An 11,334-nucleotide genomic window follows, 5' to 3' on the forward strand; every position below is an offset into this window, starting at 1 on the left:
AAACGACCATGGATAGTAAGGTATTTTTAGCTGGAAAAAAAATGACCATATATCGTAAGGCGTTTTTAACCGAAAAAAAAGACCATGTATAGTAAGGCGTTTTTAACCGAAAAAAAAGACCATGTATAGTAAGGCGTTTTTAGCCGAAAAAGAACGACCATGTATAGTAAGGCGTTTTTAACACAAAAACATACAACCATGCAAAGTAAGGCGTTTTTAGCTGAAATAAACGACCATGTATCGTAAGGCGTTTTTAGCCGAAAAAAACGAACAATTATAGTAAGGCGTTTTTTGACGGAAAAAACGATCAAGTATAGTAAGGCGTTTTTAATCGAAAAAACGACCATGTATAGCAAGGTGTTTTTAGCCGGAAAAAAATTACCATGTATAGTAAGGCTTTTTTAGCCGAAAAAAACGACGATGTATAGTAAGGCTTTTTTAGCCGAAAAAAAACGACTATGTATAGTAAGGCGTTTTTAGCCAGAAAAAACAACGATGTATAGTAAAGCGTTTTTTGAACGGAAAAAAATGACCATGTATAGTAAGGCGATTTTAGCCCGAAAAAAACGACAGTATCGTAAGCCGTTTTTAGCCGAAAAAAACGACATATTAAAGTAAGGCGTTTTTAGCCCGAAAAAAAAACATAGTATAGTAAGGCGTTTTTAGCCCGAAAAAAAAGACCATGTATAGTAAGGCATTTATATCCCAAAAAAAACGACATAAGATAGTAAGGCGTTTTTAGCTCGAAAAAAACGACATAGTATAGTAAGGCGTTTTTAGCCCGAAAAAAACAACATAGTATAGTAAGGCATTTTTAGCCGAAAAAAACGACATAGTATAGAAGGCGTTTTTCGCCCAAAAAAAATGACCATGTATAGTAAGGCGTTTTTAGCCCGAAAACACGACATAGTATAGTAGGGCGTTTTTAGGCCGAAAAAACCGACATAGTATAGTAAGGCGTTTTTAGCTCGAAAAAAACGACATAGTATAGTAAGGCGTTTTTAGCCCGAAAAAAACGACATAGTATAGTAAAGCGTTTTTAGCCCGGAAAAAACGACATAGTATAGTAAGGCGTTTTTAGCCTGAAAAAAACGACATCGTATATAAGGCGTTTTTAGCACCAAAAAAACGACATAGTCTATATAGTAAGGCGTTTTTAGCCCGAAAAAACGACATAGTATAGTAATGCGTTTTTAGCCCGAAAAAACGACATAGTATAGTAATGCGTTTTTAGCCGAAAAAAACGACATAGTATATATAGTAAGGCGTTTTTAGCCCGAAAAAACGACATAGTATAGTAATGCGTTTTTAGCCGAAAAAAACGATATAGTATAGTAAGGCGTTTTTAGCCCGAAAAAAACGACATAGTATAGTAAGGCGTTTTTAAGAAAAAAACGACATAGTATAGTAAGGCGTTTTTAAGAAAAAAACGACATAGTATAGTAAGGCGTTTTTAGCCCGAAAAAACGACATAGTATAGTAGGGCGTTTTAGCCCGAAAAAAACGACATAGTATAGTATGGCATTTTTAGCCCGAAAAAAACAACATAGTATAGTAATGCGTTTTTAGCCGAAAAAAACGACATAGTATAGTAAGGCATTTTTAGCCAAAAAAAACGACATAGTATATATAGTAAGGCGTTATTAGCCCGAAAAAACGACATAGTATAGTAATGCGTTTTTAGCCGAAAAAAACGATATAGTATAGTAAGGCGTTTTTAGCCCGAAAAAAACGACATAGTATTGTAAGGCGTTTTTAGCCCAAAAAAACGACATAGTATAGTAAGGCGTTTTTAGCCCGAAAAAAACGACATAGTATAGTAAGGCGTTTTTAAGAAAAAAACGACATAGTATAGTAAGGCGTTTTTAGCCCGAAAAAACGACATAGTATAGTAGGGCGTTTTAGCCCGAAAAAAACGACATAGTATAGTAAGGCATTTTTAGCCCGAAAAAAACAACATAGTATAGTAATGCGTTTTTAGCCGAAAAAAACGACATAGTATAGTAAGGCATTTTTAGCCAAAAAAAACGACATAGTATATATAGTAAGGCGTTATTAGCCCGAAAAAACGACATAGTATAGTAATGCGTTTTTAGCCGAAAAAAACGACATAGTATAGTAATGCGTTTTTAGCCGAAAAAAACGACATAGTATAGTAAGGCATTTTTAGCCAAAAAAAACGACATAGTATATATAGTAAGGCGTTATTAGCCCGAAAAAACGACATAGTATAGTAATGCGTTTTTAGCCGAAAAAAACGATATAGTATAGTAAGGCGTTTTTAGCCCCAAAAAACGACATAGTATAGTAATGCGTTTTTAGCCGAAAAAAACGATATAGTATAGTAAGGCGTTTTTAGCCCGAAAAAAACGACATAGTATAGTAAGGCGTTTTTAAGAAAAAAACGACATAGTATATATAGTAAGGCGTTTTTAGCCCGAAAAAAACGACATAGTATAGTAGGGCGTTTTTAGCCCGAAAAAAACGACATAGTATAGTAAGGCATTTTTAGCCCGAAAAAAAACAACATAGTATAGTAATGCGTTTTTAGCCGAAAAAAACGACATAGTATAGTAAGGCATTTTTAGCCAAAAAAAATGACATAGTATAGTAAGGCGTTTTTAGCCAAAAAAAACGACATAGTATATATAGTAATGCGTTTTTAGCCGAAAAAAACGATATAATATAGTAAGGCGTTTTTAGCCCGAAAAAAACGACATAGTATTGTAAGGCGTTTTTAGCCCGAAAAAAACGACATAGTATAGTAAGGCGTTTTTAGCCGAAAAAAACGACATAGTATAGTAAGGCGTTTTTAAGAAAAAAACGACATAGTATAGTAAGGCATTTTTAGCCCGAAAAAAACGACATAGTATAGTAAGGCGTTTTTAGCCCGAAAAAAACGACATAGTATAGTAAGGCGTTTTTAAGAAAAAAACGACATAGTATAGTAAGGCGTTTTTAGCCCGAAAAAAACGACATAGTATAGTAAGGCGTTTTTAAGAAAAAAACGACATAGTATAGTAAGGCGTTTTTAGCCCGAAAAAACGACATAGTATAGTAGGGCGTTTTTAGCCCGAAAAAAACGACAGTATAGTAAGGCATTTTTAGCCCGAAAAAAACAACATAGTATAGTAATGCGTTTTTAGCCGAAAAAAACGACATAGTATAGTAAGGCATTTTTAGCCAAAAAAAACGACATAGTATAGTAAGGCGTTTTTAGCCAAAAAAAAACGACATAGTATATATAGTAATGCGTTTTTAGCCGAAAAAAAAAACGATATAATATAGTAAGGCGTTTTTAGCCCGAAAAAAATGACATAGTATAGTAAGGCGTTTTTAGCCCGAAAAAAACGACATAGTATAGTAAGGCATTTTTAGCCCGAAAAAAACGACATAGTATAGTAAGGCGTTTTTAGCCCGATAAAAACGACATAGTATAGTAAGGCGTTTTTAAGAAAAAAACGACATAGTATAGTAAGGCGTTTTTAGCCCAAAAAAAACGACATAGTATAGTAAGGCGTTTTTAGCCCGAAAAAAACGACATAGTATAGTAAGGCGTTTTTAAACCGAAAAAAACGACATAGTATAGTAAGGCGTTTTTAAGAAAAAAAACGACATAGTATAGTAAGGCGTTTTTAAACCGAAAAAAATGACATAGTATAGTAAGGCGTTTTTAGCCGAAAAAAACGACATAGTATAGTAAGGCGTTTTTAGCTGAAAAAAACGTCATAGTATAGTCAGGCGTTTTTAGCCCGAAAAAAACGGTCAATTGAACCGGGGTTGCTTGGACCGAACACCTGTGTACCCCGACACTGGCAGTGACTTTGACTTGACCTGAACGATAGGTGTATTTGGCATGCACTATGGAGTGTTGCCAGTTAAAAAGAAAAAGTGTTTGGTGTTGTATTTTCACACATCACCAAGCGGGGTTCGAACCAGGGTTGTCTGGACCGAAAACCTGCATGTGTACCCCTACACTGCCAGTGACTGTGACTTTCCCTGCACTATTGGCGTATTTGGCATTCACTAGGGAGAATTTACAGAAAAAAAAAAAAAAAAAGCAAAGTGTTTGGTGTATTTTACTTTCACATGTGACTGAGCGGGGTTTGAACCCAGGGAGCCTGGACGGAAAGCCGGCGCGTGTGCCTCTCCACTACAACATATTTTCTTTTTTTCAGGCTAAAAACGGTTACGATACATGGTCGTTTTTTTCGAGCTAAAAACGCCTTACTCTTCATGGTCGTTTTTTTCGGGCTAAAAACGGCTTCTATACTATGTCGTTTTTTTCGGCTAAAAACGCCTTACTAAACTGTCGTTTTTTCGGGCTAAAAACGCCTTACTATACTGTGTCGTTTTTTTCGAGCTAAAAACGCCTTACTATACTATGTCGTTTGTTTCGAGTTAAAAACGCCTTACTCTACTATGTCGTTTTTTTCGGGCTAAAAACGGCTTACTATACTATGTCTTTTTTTCGGGCTAAAAACGCCTTACTATATACATGGTCGTTTTTTTGGCCTAAAAACGCCTTACTATACTGTCGTTTTTTTCGGGCTAAAAACGCCTTACTATAATATGTCGTTTTTTTTCGGCTAAAAACGCCTTACTATACTATGCCGTTTTTTTCGGGCAAAAAAAGCCTTACTATACTATGTCGTTTTTTCGGCTAAAAACGCCTTACTATATACTATGTCGTTTTTTTCGGGCTAAAAACGCCTCACTATACTATGTCGTTTTTTTCGAGCTAAAAGCGCCTTACTATACTATGTCGTTTTTTTCGGCTAAAAACGCCTTACTATATACTATGTCGTTTTTTTCGGGCGAAAAACGCCTTACTATACTATTTCGTTTTTTTCGAGCTAAAAGCGCCTTACTATACTATGTCGTTTTTTTCGGGCGAAAAACGCCTTACTATGTCGTTTTTTTCGGGCTAAAAACGCCTCACTATACTATGTCGTTTTTTTCGAGCTAAAAGCGCCTTACTATACTATGTCGTTTTTTTCGAGCTAAAAACGCCTTACTATACTATGTCATTTTTTTTCAAGCTAAAAACGCCTTACTATATACTATGTCGTTTTTTTTCGGGCTAAAAACGCTTTGCTATACTGTCGTTTTTTTCAGGCTAAAAACGCCTTACTATACTGTCGTTTTTTTCGGGCTAAAAACGCCTTACTATACTATGTCGTTTTTTTCGGCTAAAAACGCCTTACTGTACATGGTCGGTTTTTTTCGAGCTAAAAATGCCTTACTATACTATGTTGTTTTTTTTGGCTAAAAACGCCTTACTATACTATGTCGTTTTTTTGGGCGAAAAGGGCCTTACTATACTATGTCGTTTTTTTCGGCTAAAAACGCCTTACTATACTATGTCATTTTTTTCGGCTAAAAACGCCTTACTATACTATGTCGTTTTTTTCTGGCTAAAAATGCCTTACTATACTATGTCGTTTTTTTCGGCTAAAAACGCCTTACTATACTATGTCGTTTTTTCCGGCTTAAAACGCCTTACTATACATGGTCGTTTTTTTCGAACTAAAAACGCCTTACGATATTATGTTGGTTTTTTTTCGGCTAAAAACGCCTTACTATACTATGCCGTTTTTTTCGGGCAAAAAAAGCCTTACTATACTATGTCGTTTTTTCGGGCGAAAAACGCCTTACTATACTATGTCGTTTTTTTCGGGCTAAAAACGCCTCACTATACTATGTCGTTTTTTTCGAGCTAAAAGCGCCTTACTATACTATGTCGTTTTTTTCGGGCGAAAAACGCCTTACTATACTATGTCGTTTTTTTCGGGCTAAAAACGCCTCACTATACTATGTCGTTTTTTTCGAGCTAAAAGCGCCTTACTATACTATGTCGTTTTTTTCGGGCGAAAAACGCCTTACTATACTATGTCGTTTTTTTCGAGCTAAAAACGCCTTACTATACTATGTCGTTTTTTTTCAAGCTAAAAACGCCTTACTATATACTATGTCGTTTTTTTTCGGGCTAAAAACGCTTTGCTATACTGTCGTTTTTTTCGGGCTAAAAACGCCTTACTATACTGTCGTTTTTTTCGGGCTAAAAACGCCTTACTATACTATGTCGTTTTTTTCGGCTAAAAACGCCTTACTGTACATGGTCGTTTTTTTCGAGCTAAAAATGCCTTACTATACTATGTTGTTTTTTTTGGCTAAAAACGCCTTACTATACTATGTCGTTTTTTTGGGCGAAAAGCGCCTTACTATACTATGTCGTTTTTTTCGGCTAAAAACGCCTTACTATACTATGTCATTTTTTTCGGCTAAAAACGCCTTACTATATATACTATGTCGTTTTTTTCGGGCTAAAAATGCCTTACTATACTATGTCGTTTTTTTCGGCTAAAAACTTCTTACTATACTATGTCGTTTTTTCCGGCTTAAAACGCCTTACTATACATGGTCGTTTTTTTCGGGCGAAAAACGCCTTACTATACTATGTCGTTTTTTCCGGCTTAAAACGCCTTACTATACATGGTCGTTTTTTTCGAGCTAAAAACGCCTTACGATATTATGTTGTTTTTTTTTCGGCTAAAAACGCCTTACTATACTATGCCGTTTTTTTCGGGCAAAAAAAGCCTTACTATACTATGTCGTTTTTTCGGCTAAAAACGCCTTACTATACTATGTCGTTTTTTTCGGGCTAAAAACGCCTCACTATACTATGTCGTTTTTTTCGAGCTAAAAGCGCCTTACTATACTATGTCGTTTTTTTCGGCTAAAAACGCCTTACTATATACTATGTCGTTTTTTTCGGGCGAAAAACGCCTTACTATACTATGTCGTTTTTTTCGAGCTAAAAGCGCCTTACTATACTATGTCGTTTTTTTCGGGCGAAAAACGCCTTACTATACTATTCGTTTTTTTCGGGCTAAAAACGCCTCACTATACTATGTCGTTTTTTTCGAGCTAAAAGCGCCTTACTATACTATGTCGTTTTTTTCGGGCGAAAAACGCCTTACTATACTATGTCGTTTTTTTCAAGCTAAAAACGCCTTACTATATACTATGTCGTTTTTTTCGGGCTAAAAACCCTTTGCTATACTGTCGTTTTTTTCGGGCTAAAAACACCTTACTATACTGTCGTTTTTTTCGGGCTAAAAACGCCTTACTATACTATGTCGTTTTTTTCGGCTAAAAACGCCTTACTGTACATGGTCGTTTTTTTCGAGCTAAAAATGCCTTACTATACTATGTTGTTTTTTTGGGCTAAAAACACCTTACTATACTATGTCGTTTTTTTGGGCGAAAAGCGCCTTACTATACTATGTCGTTTTTTTCGGCTAAAAACGCCTTACTATACTATGTCATTTTTTTCGGCTAAAACCGCCTTACTATACTATGTCGTTTTTTTCGGGCTAAAAATGCCTTACTATACTATGTCGTTTTTTTCGGCTAAAAACGCCTTACTATACTATGTCGTTTTTTCCGGCTTAAAACGCCTTACTATACATGGTCGTTTTTTTCGGGCGAAAAACGCCTTACTATACTATGTCGTTTTTTCCGGCTTAAAACGCCTTACTATACATGGTCGTTTTTTCCGGCTTAAAACGCCTTACTATACATGGTCGTTTTTTTCAAGCTAAAAACGCCTTACTATATACTATGTCGTTTTTTTTCGGGCTAAAAACGCTTTGCTATACTGTCGTTTTTTTCGGGCTAAAAACGCCTTACTATACTGTCGTTATTTTCGGGCTAAAAACGCCTTACTATACTATGTCGTTTTTTTCGGCTAAAAACGCCTTACTGTACATGGTCGTTTTTTTTCGAGCTAAAAATGCCTTACTATACTATGTTGTTTTTTTTGGCTAAAAACGCCTTACTATACTATGTCGTTTTTTTGGGCGAAAAGGGCCTTACTATACTATGTCGTTTTTTTCGGCTAAAAACGCCTTACTATACTATGTCATTTTTTTCGGCTAAAAACGCCTTACTATACTATGTCGTTTTTTTCGGGCTAAAAATGCCTTACTATACTATGTCGTTTTTTTCGGCTAAAAACGCCTTACTATACTATGTCGTTTTTTCCGGCTTAAAACGCCTTACTATACATGGTCGTTTTTTTCGGGCGAAAAACGCCTTACTATACTATGTCGTTTTTTCCGGCTTAAAACGCCTTACTATACATGGTCGTTTTTTTCGAGCTAAAAACGCCTTACGATATTATGTTGTTGTTTTTTCGGCTAAAAACGCCTTACTATACTATGTCGTTTTTTCGGGCGAAAAACGCCTTACTATACTATGTCGTTTTTTTCGGGCTAAAAACGCCTCACTATACTATGTCGTTTTTTTCGAGCTAAAAGCGCCTTACTATACTATGTCGTTTTTTTCGGGCTAAAAACGCCTCACTATACTATGTCGTTTTTTTCGAGCTAAAAGCGCCTTACTATACTATGTCGTTTTTTTCGGGCGAAAAACGCCTTACTATACTATGTCGTTTTTTTCGAGCTAAAAACGCCTTACTATACTATGTCGTTTTTTTTCAAGCTAAAAACGCCTTACTATATACTATGTCGTTTTTTTTCGGGCTAAAAACGCTTTGCTATACTGTCGTTTTTTTCGGGCTAAAAACGCCTTACTATACTGTCGTTTTTTTCGGGCTAAAAACGCCTTACTATACTATGTCGTTTTTTTCGGCTAAAAACGCCTTACTGTACATGGTCGTTTTTTTCGAGCTAAAAATGCCTTACTATACTATGTTGTTTTTTCGGCTAAAAACGCCTTACTATACTATGTCGTTTTTTTCGGGCTAAAAACGCCTCACTATACTATGTCGTTTTTTTCGAGCTAAAAGCGCCTTACTATACTATGTCGTTTTTTTCGGCTAAAAACGCCTTACTATATACTATGTCGTTTTTTTCGGGCGAAAAACGCCTTACTATACTATGTCGTTTTTTTCGGGCTAAAAACGCCTCACTATACTATGTCGTTTTTTTCTAGCTAAAAACGCCTTACGATATTATGTCGTTTTTTTCGGCTAAAAACGCCTTACTGTACTATTTCGTTTTTTTCGGCTAAAAACGCCTTACTATACTATTTCGTTTTTTTCGGCTAGAAACGCCTTACTATACTATAGGGGTGTTCACACGGCACACATTTGCTCCGGCGCTGCTTCGATGTATTTTGTTGCGATATATTTTGCACCGCAGCAAATTGTGTGGAGCGTTCACACGTACAAAGCCGCTGAGCGTGTCTGCACCGGCACAGCGTCGGTGCAGCCCCACTTGCGTTCACACGGCAGTTTCTGCAGCGGGGCAAAACGACAGAAAACAAATGAGCTGTCCTGTTGGTTCTTTTTAAAACTTATACACAACTCAAGCGACCACTGGACAGGCACGTCCTTCTCCTTCTCGGTCTCCGTGCCTTCTGCTCGAGAGTGACCGCCCCCGAAAACGTAAATCAACGATGACTTCAATGACACTCAGAAAAGCAAACACGTAATGCGCCAAACAGAAAATCAAGAGAGGAAATCACAAAATAAATTATATGGGGAGCGGGGGGTTGTGAACACACAACAAATGAACAAACTACACAAACAACTCCGAGACAGTCCAGTCTTCTACAAAAGGAAAGATGTTACCAGCCAAGTCTTGTGTGTTATTAAACAAACACATGACGGAAGTCCGACACAGCACGAAAGCAACGCATTCTCGCCGTACGTAAACTCTTCACAAGCATTTGCTCTGGAGCAAATTTAACCCAGTTGCGTTCACACGTGCAAATTTACACCGGCTGCTGCTTCGCTAACGAACATTTGCTCTGGAGCAAATTTTTAAACCACCTCCCTGAGGTGGATCAAATTTGGTCCGGTGTAAGCTGTTTTCCGGGGCTACGCCGGAGCTAATTTGCACATGTGAACGCTCTACTGGGGCAGCCCCGGCGTAGCACCGGACCAAATCTTGCCGTGTGAACACCCCTTACTATGTCGTTTTTTTCGGGCTGAAAACGCCTTACTATTCTGTCGTTTTTTTCGGCTAAAAACGCCTTACTATACTATGTCGTTTTTTTCTTAAAAACGCCTTACTATACTATGTCGTTTTTTTCGGGCTAAAAACGCCTTACTATACTATGTCGTTTTTTTCGACTAAAAACGCCTTACTATACTATAACGTTTTTTTCGGGCTAAAAACGCCTTACTATACTATGTCGTTTTTTTCAGCTAAAAATGCCTTACTATACATGGCGTAAGGCGTTTTTAGCGGAAAAAAACGACCATGGATAGTGTGCCGTTTTTAGACGAAAAAAACGGCCATGTGTAGTAAGGCGTTTTTAGCCTAAATTAACGACCATGTATAGTAAGGCATTTTTAGGCAAAAAAAAAAAAAACGACCATGTATAGTATGGCGTTTTTCAATAAAAAAAATGACCATGTACTGTATAGTCAGGAGTTTTTACCTGAAAAAAAACGACCATTTGTAAGAAGGCTTTTCTGGCTGAAAAAAACAACCATGTATAGTAAGGTGTTTTTAGCCTAAAATAACGACCATGTTCAGTAAGGCGTTTTTAGGCAAAAAAAAACGACCATGTATAGTAAGGCGTTTTTCAATGAAAAAATGACCATGTATAGTCAGGCGTTTTTTAGACGAAAAAAATGGCCATGTACATTCAGGCGTTTTGGGCCCAAAAAAAAAAAACGACCATGTATAGTCAGGAATTTTTAGCTGAAAAAAACGACCATTTGTAATAAGGCTTTTCTGGCTGAAAAAAACAACCATGTCTATGAGTTCCGAGTCGGCCTCGGCGTCGCCGCGTGGGCCCGCGCGCGCATTTTGCGTTGAGTTTATGGCTGGCGAAATCAAAGTCTCACCAGGAAGTTGTCCGTCTTTACTCTGGAAGGCAAACGCAAAGACTGGATGAGTGGCGAGGTCTCCCGCCGGCACGGGCACCCCTTTTTTCCACATTGGCTTTCTATTTGACCAAAGTGACCTCGCCCCGTCATTTTGCACGGCTTGGACATTTATCGGGGTCGCAAAGAGAAACGGGAAAAACGCTTCGCCGCAGGCTCAGGGTGGCCATTTGGACGAGTGACGGCGGCGGGTGAAATGTCGGGACTGGCCTGTTGTGTGTCCGAGGACGTAAGGCGTTTCTGGCAAAAAAAAACCCACCATGTATAGTAAGGTGTTTTTAGATGAAAAAAACGACCGTGTATAGTGAGGCGTTTTTGGCCGAAAAAAAACGACCGTGTATAGTAAGGTGTTTTTAGACGGAAAAAAAACGACCATGTATAGTAAGGTGTTTTTAGATGAAAAAAACGACCATGTATAGTAAGGTGTTTTTAGACTAAAAAAACGACCATGTATAGTTAGGCGTTTT

The sequence above is a fragment of the Hippocampus guttulatus genome, chromosome 12, assembly GCF_054856545.1.
Source record: "Hippocampus guttulatus isolate MCC_2025c chromosome 12, RoL_Hgut_1.0, whole genome shotgun sequence".
Classification (NCBI taxonomy): domain Eukaryota; kingdom Metazoa; phylum Chordata; class Actinopteri; order Syngnathiformes; family Syngnathidae; genus Hippocampus; species Hippocampus guttulatus.